The sequence below is a fragment of the Vipera berus genome, assembly GCF_964194415.1.
Source record: "Vipera berus genome assembly, chromosome: 4".
Taxonomy (NCBI): Eukaryota; Metazoa; Chordata; class Lepidosauria; order Squamata; family Viperidae; genus Vipera; species Vipera berus.
Window position 1 is genome coordinate 42,528,904 of NC_138206.1, and position 13,504 is coordinate 42,542,407.

A 13,504-nucleotide genomic window follows, 5' to 3' on the forward strand; every position below is an offset into this window, starting at 1 on the left:
GCTAATGCCTCCTTAAGTAACACCAGCTGCCTGCAATTAGTGCAGGTTCGCATCCCACCAGGCTCAAGGTTGACTCAGCCTTCCATCCTTCCAAGGTAGGTAAAATGAGGACCCAGATTGTTGGGGGCAATTAAGCTGACTTTGTAATAATGCCGCTTGGGGTGTGTGTGAAAGCCCTAATAAGCAGGCATATACATAGAATGAAGGCTACTGCTAAGCTTGTAAGCCGCCCTGAGTCTTCGGAGAAGGGCGGGATATAAATGGAATTAAAATTAAAAAAAATAAAAAATAATATACAAAAAGTGATAATTCATAGATACCATAGGAGAAATTAGTAGGAAAGATTAGAAGATGAGAAGGATAATACATGGGTAAATATCTTTACATGGGTAAATATTTTTAGGCCTAAGTGGGATTTAGGTGTTTAGCAGAGTGATGGCATGGGTGGGAAAACTATCTTTGTGTCTAATTGTTTTGGCATGCAATGCCCTATAGCAGCGTCCAGAGGGGAGAAGTTGAAACAGGATGTGAGAGTTCTGTAGATATTTTCTCAGTCCTCTTTCTGGTTCATGCAGTGTACAGATCCTCAATGGAAGGCAGGCTGGTTGTAATTGCTTTTTCTGCAGTTCTAACTATCTGTTGAAGTCTGTACCTGACCTGTTTGGTTGCTATGCCAAACCAGACAGTTACTGAGGTACAAATGACAGACTCAATAATTCCCCTATAGAACTGTATCAGCAGATCCTCGGGCAATCTAAGCTTTCTGAGTTGATGCAGGAAGAACATTGTTTGTTGTGCCTTTTTAATGATGGTTTTAGTGTTAGGTGTCCATTTCAAGTCCTTGGATATTATAGAACCTAGAAACCTGAAGGTCTCTATTGTTAATAATGTGTTGTCTAATATTGTAAGAGGTGAATAGGAGAGCTGTTTCTAAAATCTACTAGCATTTGTGGAAATTGTTGTGGCTTCAATGCTACTAGAGTGTTGGGCTGCTGCTGTGGTCACATGATCTTCATTTTCAATATTCCATAACAGTTTTTCAGCCAGTCTTGCAGGGCAAGACAGGGAAGGGCAGAGAAGGGAAGGGAAGGACAGGGAAAACTCCTGCATAACCTTCCTGGCCCATGCCACTTCCATGCATATGCACCCAACTTGTGCCAACCCTGCACACCTTTCATGACCTGCATCTCCTACAAGCCTTCCCTAACACTTTACCTCTTGTGCATCCCCTCACATCCTACTTTACCCACACCACCCTTCATGTGCATTTTCTGACCCATGCATCACTTCTTGTGCATCCCTATGCAACCTTCCTGACCACCTCATGCACCTTCCCTGAACCACATATTATCTCTTACAAATCTTCTCATTTCCCCATCCCCAACTTGCAACCCTTATGACCCATGAAGAATCTCTTGGGCATCCCCACATACCCTTCCCACTCTACCCTGCCATGCTCCAATCCTGATCTTCACAACATTTCTTAAGCATCCCACACATTCCTCTAAATCCACAGCATTCTTCCTATGTGCCATCCCCAACCACTTTGGCACCCTTCACAGACCCATGGGACCCTCATGGAAGGAAGAGAAAGGAAGGAGAGAGTGAAGAGGCAGGTAAATGAGACAGGGAGGCAGGGAGAGAAGGAGGGAGGCAGGGAAGGAGGGAGGAAGGAAGGAAGGAAGGAAGGAAGGAAGGAAGGAAGGAAGGAAGGAAGGAAGGAAGGAAAGAAGGAAGGAAGGAAGGAAGGAAAGTTTTTGATGCTCACAAGAAAATGGGAAAACCATCAGAAATCAGAAGTTCTCCCATTGCTTTTTTGCCTACCCATGGTCATTTTTGTTTCTTTGTTAAGGTAAGAAAATTTCTCTTCAGTGATGACCCAAAGACTCATAAGCTCACTAGTGAGCTTATAGAACTCAAGATTTGATTGACATCATGGTGAAACATTGTCAGTCACTGCATGTCTGAACAATAAGATTGATTATTGTCCTGATGCAACAAATTGTTGCTAGCAATAATAAAATCTGTCTAGAAAGAGGCCAAACTTGCCAAACACCTACACTGACTGTCTTCATATTCTAGAAAACTCAGTGATCACAGGCAGCAAACCTATATTATCCCCAATTTATATTACCTGAAAATTTGAATTAAATGCTCTTTTGAGTCCTGCCCAGAAGGTCTAGGACAGCTCACAGTGGCCATGGTGGTGTAGATGAGTGGGTGTATGTGTGTGGATGCAGCCACAGGGGCGCAAATGGTTAGGTTTGGATGGCTTGGTGCAGATAAGTGGGTGTAGATAGTGTGGCACAGATGACTTGGCACAGATGATTTGGCATGGCTAGATCAGGTGGGCATGGCCAGATGGGCACACATGGGTGGTTGCTGCTGGGTCTGCGTAGAACAAGTCACCCTGATTAACTGAACATGGAGACACCTTGGCACCTGATCAGAATAAACATCAGCCAACACTTTAACAATCCCACATTTATTAGGGAATTCAAGAGATGAAAATTTTATTCTGCATTACTTTTCATTTAGTCTTCCATTTTTAAAGTGGCACTTGAACTATATGTATTGATTTCAAATATAGATATAGATATTTCTTGTTATATATTTAAATGTATAATGAGAAATTTTAAAAAGAATTTATAAACAAATAGAATTTGGGATTTAAGAGAAAATCTGATTTTGCGTACAAATTTACACACATATAAAAATCATATTTAAAATAACAAATTGGTGGAGCAGTGGGCTATTGCCTCCTTAAGTAACACCAGCTGCCTGCAATTGGTGCAGGTTCGCATCCCACCAGGCTCAAGGTTGACTCAGCCTTCCATCCTTCCGAGGTAGGTAAAATGAGGACCCAGATTGTTGGGGGCAATTAAGCTGACTTTGTAATAATGCCGCTTGGGGGGTGTGTGAAAGCCCTAATAAGCAGGCATATACATAGAATGAAGGCTACTGCTAAGCTTGTAAGCCGCCCTGAGTCTTCGGAGAAGGGCGGGATATAAATGGAATAAAAATAAAAATAAAATAAAATATTCTTTTGTCAGGTTATAGGTACTGTATGGTGAAAATAGATATTATATTAAAACAGAAATAACAATACATTTTCTTTACAATCATATTATATACTTATGAGCAAATGAACTTTGATTAAACTTATACATCACAGACTTGCTGGATCTTTATGAACTTTGAAAAGGCTTAGTTATTAAATATGGCTTTATGCAGATCAACATCATTACTCATAATGCTTGTCTTCTAAATGTAGTTATAGCAGAGAACATGAAATGTTTTAATAATTCTATTAAGTATGCCATCTTTATATAAAAGCATTTCAATATATTCTTTCTATCATGTAGATGGAAACTTTATCTATACACATAAAGGTGACAGGGAAAAATTGTATTGTTTTGCAAAGGCACAATATGATTACTGCACATTATTCTACATATCTGGACAAAGGAACAACAGATTAAAATACTTCAGGTTTACTGTCTCATAAAAGCTTCACATTTTATCTATTTATGATCATACACCGAAACAGCCATCATAAATTTTCATAGAAAGGAAAAATCTTTTCTTAAAGAAGCATTCCATCACCTAGGTTTAAAAAATAATAATAATGGAATTAGAGACATGGGAATTGTTTGTTGGACATGGGAATTGCATGAGTTATAGCAAAATTGTAGTAAATAGATAAAAACCCTGTGCCACAGTTATCCTAACGTAGAGATAGTTTGGATGATACTTTTATAAAGTTCACTTTGATTATCAAGTTATCTTTGTGTTGGGTGCTCTTGAAATATGGCATTAAGCATTACAAATTACAGGAAATCAAAATTAAACCATAACCAGATCAGAACAAAAACAAGTCATGTCAAAGTCAAACATCAACAACAGAAATACAAAATGGAAATGAATGTCTCTTCATCTGATGCACAGTATTTTCTATGCAATATTGACGTTGAGAAAACATAGCTTAGGTTTTGTTCTGTTTTAGTTATTATTCCAGTAATTAGAATGAAGGTGATTTAGGGTGATGAAAATGAAGGTTAAATCAAACAGTGTCTTTATAGAAAATAAGGAAGCATTGCCCAATTATCATCAATTGAAAATAGCTTAAATGCTTGTAAATGTTTGTACCTTATTGTAGATTGCAATATTTTGCCCATAATTTGAAGAAAAAAGAGTTGAAATAATATCTCCTTCTTTACTATAGTTAAACTGAGATCCAATAGAAATACATTAAATATTTCTGTGCAAGCTTACAATGCTAGCCTATAAGTGTCTTCTCACAAGTAAATCTAATTAAGTCTAATATGATTTGTTTCTATGTAAATGGGTGTGTAAATGCCCATGTGTGTACGTATGTATTATGTATAGATGTTAGTTATCTATATGTATGTATGTGTGTTTGTGTCTGTATGTGCACACAATATATTTCATTGCCATCAAAAGGCTTTTAATGATAAAGTTTAAATATAGTTAAAGTTTAAATATAGTTAAAAATACATTGCACTTGGTTTGCAAGTTAAATCCTTAGTAAAAATGGAATCCCAATATCTCCAGACTGTGTTATGCTGAGCCTGAATGCTGCCAACATTCTTAATGTCTGAGTGAAAAAGGGGTAACTCTTTTCAGTTTGTACATGGAATTAAAAATGTTCCTCTGGCAACTGTCTCTGATGCCCTGAGTTCTTTTGGTGCCCTGAGAAAGTTTCATAATCTCTATAAATAAACCTGGCTGAATAGTATATTTGCATTGAGATGGAAATCTGTCTGAATGATAAGTGGTTGTTTTGATGGGGCATTTAATTTTCACTCTCCCTCTAAAAAGAAGGAGACTGTAAGTAAACTTGGTGTCTTCAGATGGAACTTCAGATATTTCAAGAGTTTTCACTTAGAAAAAAAAATGGATAGCTTATATCATCTCTTTGTGCAACTCCAAATATTTCCACAAATATTAAGATGGCAATAAACATGTTTTGGTATTTTTTAAAAAGTTTTATTTATATGTTCTGATGTAAATCATTCTGAGGGCTTTTTTTTTGAATGAGTGGTCATAATACATTTAAATCATCATCATGCAATGTCACCTGATGGATCTAGAGCAGGGGTAGGCAACCCCGGCTCTTTTATGACTCATGGACTTCAACTCCCAGAATTCCTGAGTCAGCTGACTCAGCTGACTCAGGAATTCTGGGAGTTGAAGTCCATGAGTCATAAAAGAGCCAAGGTTGCCTACCCCTGACCTAGGAAGTGTGCTTTCTCTGTTGTAGCATGTCTCCTCTGGAATACCATCCCCACCAAGATTTGGCATTTCTCAACCCTGCAAACCTCTAGATTTTTTTTTATTCACTTAGCCCTAAGTTCTAGGATATATTGGTTATCCTCCATTTGATGTGGTTTGGTTGTGATATATCTCCCCCTTCACAATAGCATTATGTGATGCTATTTGAGTATTGAGGATTATACCTAGTTTGGTAAAGAAATGTCTGCAAGAAAAGAATCAAGCTCAGTTCAATCGCAAGCTACACATAGTCCTTTATATTGGAGAAATAATTGTTTATTTGTTTTGTATAATTGTACACTGCCCGGAGTCCACTCTTATTGGGACAAGTTTATATACTGACATTAGAAATAAACACATAAATAATTTATATTATAATTACTGTATATAGCAAATTATAAAAACAGAAAACTGGGAAAATTTGGGGAAATTCTCATCAGGACCAGAATATATGGCAGCACCTATCCAATTTGATCTGATCTCCAAATATCCAAGCAGGGCTATACCTGGTTAATACTTCCGTGGAAGAACCCAAGGAAATCTCAGGCAGGGAGAAGGGAAATCTCTGAAGAATGTAACTACTTCCACAATGCTGACAAGAAAACCTTAAGTATACATAATTATAGTTACGAGGACACAAGTCTGACCTAGGAAAGTTTTACCTTTTCTTCTGACATACATTCCAATGGTACTTATCTTCAAGCTGCCAAGGCTGAGAAGCACTGCTTTAGAGAGATTAAAAAATGTACAATAAGCAAAAAAAAATATTAGCAGTAGCACTTTGACAACCTCCAGGATAAAATAAGATTCAGAAAAAGAAAATAAGCATAGTATGGGAGACAGGGAAATTTGAAAAAAAAATAACTTAAGCTTTATTAGAGGCTCTCAAAATTTCAAGAGATAATGGACATATTTAGAATGTTGACCATGTATCAAAAATAGAATGCATGAAAGCTGGGGCGGCATTATTCACCGGAATAACTGTTGTCTAAGAAACACAGGAGTTGCATACTTGAACTCTGATTATCATTCATGCATGTTTCACTGCATACTCAGCCTGTCATTGTATGCCCCTCATTTCTGGGAGATTTGATATCCTTCAGATTAAAAATGATGCACTACTTTGTGGCAGGCTGGATTCCCATTTTAAAAACCTATTTAAAAAGCAAGAGAGCCAGGGAACCTGATGAGCATCATGTCACGTTCTTAGATATATCATTACCTATAGCCATTACATAATATTTCTTTCTGGGACTTTGTGAAACTTCAGCACTCTGAAATTTGATTTAAAAATATGGACTACAATATATACCAAAAACCTTTCTTGCTTTGGCATCAGTGTTGTTCAGGAAACCTAATGCATAAAAGCTCAAAAAGACTTTGTTCAACAATAGCCCATAAAATCAGTTCTGCAACTTAGATGGAGCACTTTTTCTCTTCAGTGGAAAGAGTGAATGTTAACTGCAGTTGTGAGGTAATGAGGAAGATACTAAATGCTAGTAGAAAAGACCAAGAATTATATAGCAAAAAGCTTGCTTTCACAACTGGTTTTTTTCCCCCCAAGATCCTCAATATTTATGGCATTTGAATGAAATATACAGTTCAGAATTCTGCACTTGGAGGGAAGAAGAACCATTGAGTTTTTCTATGACAATGTAAGGCCTTAAGCAATTCATTCTCCTGGAGGAATGTGAAAAATTGAGACATTTCTTCATGTATTGGGAAAGAGAAGTTGAGGAATTTATGGGTGGCGTGAAAGCTCACAGAAGCCTTGGATGTCTATTTCTCTACTTCTTTTACTATTTTTACTAAAACTGTATTCCAGAATTTGGCTATTTTGCTGCAGAGTTTGTAGTGTGTCAGTTGAGAGTTACAAATAGCATGATAAACCTATTTATTCCTTTTGTCCCTAGCTCCTGTTTGTAATTGTACAAGCAAAGAAACACTTCCTATGCACCTCAAAATCAACGTTAAATAGTTACCTACTGCAAAACATACCTACATTATTCTGTAATAATTTTAGAATCTACAGCTATTTTAAATACAGATTAGTATTACTAATCTACAGTAAGAATATGGTATTGAACAGATCCAGTAGGTGGAGTAATGCTAAAGCAAATACCAATCATGCTTGATCTGTCTTTCTCTGCAATGAATTATTATGATACAAGTATTTTATATAATAGGAGAAATTAATGAACTTCTTGAATTAACCTTTCTAATAAGGCAAGTTCACAGAGAAGTGAACTGCAGTTTACGACAAAATGACTTTGATTGCATTCAGGGTGCAGCTTAGAAAATGAATTCTGAAAAATCTAGATACACTTTTTTTGAGAATAAGCTTCATTTACCTCCGCAGATTTAATTCTGAATAATGTCCTTAAGACTGTCCTATAACTAACTTGTTTTCCATTTAAAGCTCTGTATTAAATTTGTTTTTAACAACTTTTCAAAGTTTATGTATTTATTCAAAATTATTACCCTTTTTGATACATCAGTGTCTCTTGAATTTTAAATAGATTTCTTTTTCTTTATTGAACATAGAGAAAACTTTACTGAAATATATATAAGCAAAATATGTATGGATATTTAAGCATCAAAGAACAGATGACAGAAAGCATTTATTTTCATTGGGCATCCCAGATTTACATATTATTGATAAATATGAAGAAGTTTGGACATTGCTAATTCTTTGCCACCATTATTCTACATTCTCATTAACAAATGGGCCTCTCTGTGTCTATCTATCTATCTATCTATCTATCTATCTATCTATCTATCTATCTATCTATCTATCTTTTATTTATTTAGAGGGTTTAAATGGCTGCCCATTCACTCGTTGTGACTCTGGGTGGTTTATGAACAATAAAAACCCAATATAAAAATAATAGAAACAATAATTGCTGTCTCTCCTGGAGACAACAAGGAATCAAACAAACCACTTATTATTATTATTATTATTGATGGGCTCCATCCCATGATGTTCTGGGTTCCCCAGGCCCATTGGGAGAATGAAATTGTCAGGGCTTTGTGAAAGTGTGTCAAAGTGGGGGTCCAGTATAATATGAGCAGGGATGATGATCCAAAGAGAGAGAGCCACCAAGGAGAAGGCCCTTCTTCTGGGTCCAGTCAGATGGGATCTGCTTATGAGATAGGATCAGGAGCATTCCATGCCTCCCTGCTCTAGTGGGTTGAGTGGATGTAACTGGGAAGAGATGATACTTCAAATAATATGGTCCCAAGCCATATAGAACTTTAAAGGTGACAACCAGCACCTTGAATTCAACCCAGAAGCAAATCGGCAGCCAATACAACTTCAGCAGGAAAGATGAGAAATGTGCACACCTGGGTGTGCACAAAACTATGTGGGCCACTACATTTTGAGCCCATTAAGCATTATTTTTAAATAGTGTAGTTTCATTAATATGCACGTTTGATGTAAACACTTATTCTGTACTACTCTAAGTCTTGGCAGCTAGGAGGTATAGACATCCATTCAAACAAACAGCATGTGTTTAAATACTTCCCAGATTAATGACAACAGGTATATAAAAATTAAAAGCAAAATAATTTACTTAGCAGTCAATTCAATTACAGATTTAATTGCCTTGTGAAACCAAAAAGACATCCCTAAGTCATTGTTCCTTGGAGTCATTAATGTATTACTGTAAAGTCCATATTCCACTGATGAGACAGTGATATGCATGCATGTGCTGTCAGATTTCACTTGGACGAGATGATTTCTGAGATATCATAGATAGTTTTTAAGTAAAATCTAGTATTTTAAATTGCCTTTGAAAATATATTTTTAATCAAGGCAGCAACTTCAAAATAGGCTGTAGTAATTTTTGCTGGATAGCACACTGGTTGCTGAACTAATTTTAGTTTCTGGGGTGATTTCAAAGGCAAAGTGATACAGACTATATTACACCAACCCATATATGATTTGACATGAGTTACTGTTGCCAGATCTTCACCGTCTGGATAGAATATTGGGATACCAGTCTAACTACAGATTTTCCAAATTTTAGAGCTGCATGCAGCACTATTATTGGGATCCTATCTATGCCAGGATGTCTCCTGAAAAGCAACAGTTTTATCTTGCTATATTAAGCTGAAACTTCTTTCCCTAAGCATCCAGATCATAACAGTACTTGACTTTAGGTTAGAATACTCAAAGCACCTCTAGCTTCAACCAGATGGTAATTCATAGTTGGATGTCATCATATTGATGATCACATTTGAAACTCACCAAATTAATGGATTACCAGTCCCAGCAGTCTCACAAGGAAAAGGCTGAGACCTATTGTAGTAACTATAAGCTCATTATTCTTCTCCCAGAACCATCTAAGAATATATAGGACTGGAAGACCATACATGAGTCTAATTTCTGACTCCAAATGATTAGAATTATCTGCATCATCTAGGAATCTATGTAGCATTAACATTTTTTGACATCCATAGAATAAATATGATAAGATGTGATGTGACGTGACATGACATGACATGACGGAAAGGAATGGAACAGAACAGAACAGAATAAAACAGAATAGAATAGAACAGAATAGAATATTCTTTATTGGCCAAGTATGATTGAACACACAAGGAATTTGTCTCTGGTGCATAAGCTCTCAGTATACATACAAACAAAAAAGTCATACAATTGTAAAAAATCTTTATCCCAGAAGGAAAGATTGGAGATAGCACAGTACTTTTTTCAGTGTATCTGGATGGAGAAATAGCTTCTTCAACGAAGAACTGACTTCAACTTCTTTAAGGCCAGTGGCATCTTCCTTTCATTCAAAGAATTATTTATCACCTATTTAATTCAGATACTCTCACTTTTGATTTAGCTAGGACAGATACGGATCCAAACTGTTGGTAACAGAGCTCATACTAGAGAGATTTCTATCTATTTCATTAATTTGGCCTCTTGTTTGTGGAGTTCCTCAGGGGTCGGTTCTCTCGCCCCTCCTGTTCAACATCTATATGAAGCCGCTAGGTGAGATCATTCATGGTTTCGGGGTGGGGTATCATCAGTACGCTGATGATACCCAACTTTTTTTCTCTACCCCGAACCAACCCAGCGATGCCCTCGCCGTGATGTCCCGTTGCCTGGAGGCGGTCCAGGTCTTTAACTTTTGTATTTTTGTATTTTTATTATATGCCCTGTTCACCGCCCTGAGTCCTTCGGGAGAAGGGCGGTATAAAAATTTAATAAAACTATAAACTATAAACTATGGGGAGAAACAGGCTTCATCTCAATCCTGCCAAGACTGAATGGCTGTGCATATCGGCATCTCGGGTTAACCAGACTATTCCACCTTTAACAATGGGGGGTGAGGTGTTACCCCCCATTGATAGGGCTCGCAACCTGGGCATCCTCCTGGATTCACGGCTCAATTTTGAAGACCATATAGGAGCCGTGACCAGGGAGGCTTTTCCCCAGGTTCGCCTGGTGTGCCAATTGCGACCCTATCTGGACCGAGATGCCCTACGCACAGTCACTCATGCACTCGTGACCTCCCGTTTAGACTACTGCAACGCTCTCTACATGGGGCTGCCCTTGAGGACCACTCAGAGGCTTCAGCTGGTGCAGAATGCAGCCACACGAGTTGTGATGGGGGTTTCCCGATACTCCCATGTAACACCTCTACTCCGCAAGCTGTATTGGCTTCCGGTTGCCCTCCGGGTGAGATTTGAGGTACTGGGATGACCTATAAAGCCCTAAATGGCTTGGGTCCGTGATATTTGAGGGAACACCTGCTGCCAGCATCAAGTTCCCTTTGTCCTGTGTGCTCACACAGGGAGGGTCTTCTCAGGGTGCCACCGGTAAAAGACTGCCAGTGGATAACACCCAGGGGGAGGGCCTTCTCTGTGGATGCGCCTGCCCTCTGGAACCAGCTGCCCATGGAGCTTAGGACTGCCCCCGACCTTTGTTCATTTCGCCGGGACCTGAAGACCTGGCTCTTTGAGCTCTCTGGCCCAGGCTGAGAATTTTTAACTGGGGTTTTTATTTTTAGGGATGATTTAATGTTTTTAATTGTTTTCAATTTTTCTATTGATTTGGTTTTAACTACCCTGTAAACCGCCCTGAGTCCTTCGGGAAAGGGTGTTATATAAATCCAATAAAATAAAAATAAAAATAAAATAAATAAATAAATTTCATAAAGTTAAAACTGCAAGGTACTAGCCTTGTCTCATGCTAAGTGTTGGCCAGAAAATATGGGCAAATTTTAAGAGAACATGACCATAAAACACTTTGCAAACATAAAAGCAGCCTGGAAGAGTACTCTACTGTCTGTTCTTTCATAAAGAAAATTATATGGTTGGTAAAAACATTATTAGGGCTATAAGTAATCTTCATTTAATGACCACAACTGGACCAGCAACTCGCTTGTTAAGTGAAGTACTCACTAACTGAAATCATAATTGTGCTTTTGATTTAACTTCAGCTTTCCTTTGCTTTACCTGTGAAGGTCATAAATGTGAAGACTGTGTCACTGCATTTTTTTATTTTTCATCAGTAAGCTCCTTACAGTCTGTTTATTTGCAAGTTGAATTGTTATCTTATCATTGTAACCATGGTGAGTGTCACATGTTCAGCCATGTATTTTGTTTGGTTTTATATTTATTACTGTGTGCGCATGTCCAAAACAAAAGTTACTTTTTCTTTCTTTCTTTTTCCTTTGTGTTCTCTGGTGAGATAGACATGTAGTCATGAGTCTTTTTGTGTTTTTACAAGTTTCTTTGTAATTAAAAGGTTAATAGTAGAATATATGCTTTGGGTTTTCTTTCTTTTACCTGTTGTTTATCATGCATCAAATGAACCACGGTTCATCGCCCTCTGATAGAGTTTTATTTACTCTTCTGACAAACTGGTAATAAAGTGGATTCATCATAAAGTTATTTTTTCATCACTATCATAATTATGGCTAAACCAGGCAGTTGCTAAATGAGGTGTACCAAAACTATTCACATATGGATTCAAAAGTTTGAATTAATAGTGGATAAAGAAAATGTATGATTTCTTCCTGTTTATTCTGAACATTATGCAAGATCTACTGTTATTGACTGATGCTGAAATTTTGTCTTCACTTACTGGTACTTGTTAGTTCACATTCACCTTCTGTTCCCAACTATTCCCTGCTTATCTATTACTTTGTCCATAAATGGAGTATTTGCATGCAGCCATAATTGAATAGAATATATTGTATGTACCTCAAAATTACTCTCATATCAGTATTTATTTATCTAGAAAAATGGAATAGAACATACTCACGGGAAAATATAAGAGCTTTATCATGAATGTAAGAATAGTTCATAAGGTTTTATGCTCATGTTGATTATTTACAAGTTCATCAATCCTATATATCCCTTCCCATTTTACCTCTTGATAGATGGAGGGTGGCATTCTCTGTTCAATCCAGGTTGGTCAGACAGAATCTATCTGAGAAAGGTAGACCCTGAGCCATGTAGAGCTTTATAGGTAATCAACATAATCTTGAACTACACTTAGAAATATACCAGTAACTGACTCTGTTTCCACAACAATAGTTTTATAACATTGTCACCATCCAGGAAGCATATGGGATGCTTCACTTTTCACCAGTTTTAGATTCTGAGTGGGCTTCACCTGCAGTGCAATATGAAGAAAAGTTAAAGTAATCCAAATGATAGATAAAGCATGAGTGACTATCTTCACTGCTTCCTGTTCTAGGTAAGACTGCAATTAGTATAAGGATATTGTCCATTGTCTCCATGTGCTGTTCCAGCATAAGCTGTGAATCTAGGAGTTTGTAAGCCTGCCTTCTCCTGGGAAACATAACTTATAATGTACTAAATATGTTATTATCATAGAATTAGTAGGCTTCTTATTAATAGATATCCCAAGTTGCTTGTGCTCTGAATCTGTTTCTTCACTCAAACTCCAATGGTGTGTAGACACCATGTCTACCACATTTGTCCCAGGGAGAAGATACATATATTGAAGATACCTCATTACAGATAACCTCTCCCAGCAGCTTCACATAAATATTATTTGGATATTGGGGAGAGAACCCAGTTTGGGGCCAGTCCAGGGTGAAATATACAGAGATCAGAGTCCTAACTTCAATCTACCACCTCCCATAGCTCAGAAGTGGTGCCTCCAACCTTATCTTCATAGGTAGCCCAGAAGGATATTATACTATCAACAGTTCAAAAGGTT